The following is a 1,272-nucleotide window of genomic DNA, read 5'->3' on the forward strand; positions in this document are numbered from 1 at the left end:
TTGTATTGGGCTATAGTTCTTCACAATTAAAGTAAGTTAGCTAGTGGTTTTGGTGTGGTCTTCACCTGTTAGCTAGTGGTTCTGGTGTGGTCTTCACCTGTTAGCTAGTGGTTTTGGTGTGGTCTTCACCTGTTAGCTAGTGGTTTTGGGGTGGTCTTCACCTGTTAGCTAGTGGTTTTGGTGTGGTCTTCACCTGTTAGCTAGTGGTTTTGGTGTGGTCTTCACCTGGTAGCTAGTGGTTTTGGTGTGGTCTTCACCTGTTAGCTAGTGGTTTTGGTGTAGTCTTCACCTGGTAGCTAGTGGTTTTGGTGTGGTCTTCACCTGGTAGCTAGTGGTTTTGGTGTGGTCTTCACCTGGTAGCTAGTGGTTTTGGTGTGGTCTTCACCTGGTAGCTAGTGGTTTTGGTGTGGTCTTCACCTGGTTAGCTAGTGGTTTTGGTGTGGTCTTCACCTGGTAGCTAGTGGTTTTGGTGTGGTCTTCACCTGTTAGCTAGTGGTTTTGGTTGTGGTTCACCTGGTAGCTAGTGGTTTTGGTGTGGTCTTCACCTGGTAGCTAGTGGTTTTGGTGTGGTCTTCACCTGGTAGCTAGTGGTTTGTGTGGTCTTCACCTGTTAGCTGGGGGTTTGGTGTGCTCCTCACCTGGTAGCTAGGGGTTTTGGTGGCTCTTCACTGGTAGCTAGTGGTTTTGGTGTGCTCCTCACCTGGTAGCTAGGGGTTTTGGTGTGATCTTCACCTGGTAGCTAGTGGTTTTGGTGTAGTCTTCACCTGGTAGCTAGTGGTTTGGTGTAGTCTTCACTGGTAGCTAGGGGTTTTGGTGTGGTCTCACCTGGTAGCTAGGGGTTTTGGTGGGTCTTCACCGGTAGCTAGGGGTTTTGGTGTGATTTCACCTGGTAGCTAGGGTTTGGTGTGATCTTCAATGTTAGCTAGTGGTTTTGGTGTGGTCTTCACCTGTTAGCTAGTGGTTTTGGTGTGGTCTTCACCTGTTGCTGTGGTTTTGGTGTGGTCTTACTAGCTAGTGGTTTTGGTGTGGTCTTCACCTGTTAGCTAGTGGTTTGGTGTTCTCTTCACGTCACCAACTTCAGATACTGTAATTCAATTGACAAGTGGATGGAAACTTAGCTAGAGAGACGTTGTCTCCGTCTGTTTTAACAGACACACCTGGGGGGACGTTGGAAACCAGAATCAGCTTTAATCCAGTCCTAATCTAGTGCTAAACTTTCACATAATTTCACTGGAGTTATCATTATTATTGTTTACGTCATCAATACCATAT

The 1,272-nt window shown here is 46.9% G+C and overlaps 1 protein-coding gene across 4 annotated transcripts in view; it reads right to left on the reverse strand.

The window, feature by feature from the left end:
• Positions 1-1,272, reverse strand: part of LOC116705622 (caskin-2) — a 73,654-nt gene that overhangs the window by 16,137 nt on the left and 56,245 nt on the right. The window lies entirely within an intron of this gene.

The sequence above is a fragment of the Etheostoma spectabile genome, chromosome 17, assembly GCF_008692095.1.
Source record: "Etheostoma spectabile isolate EspeVRDwgs_2016 chromosome 17, UIUC_Espe_1.0, whole genome shotgun sequence".
Lineage (NCBI taxonomy): Eukaryota > Metazoa > Chordata > Actinopteri > Perciformes > Percidae > Etheostoma > Etheostoma spectabile.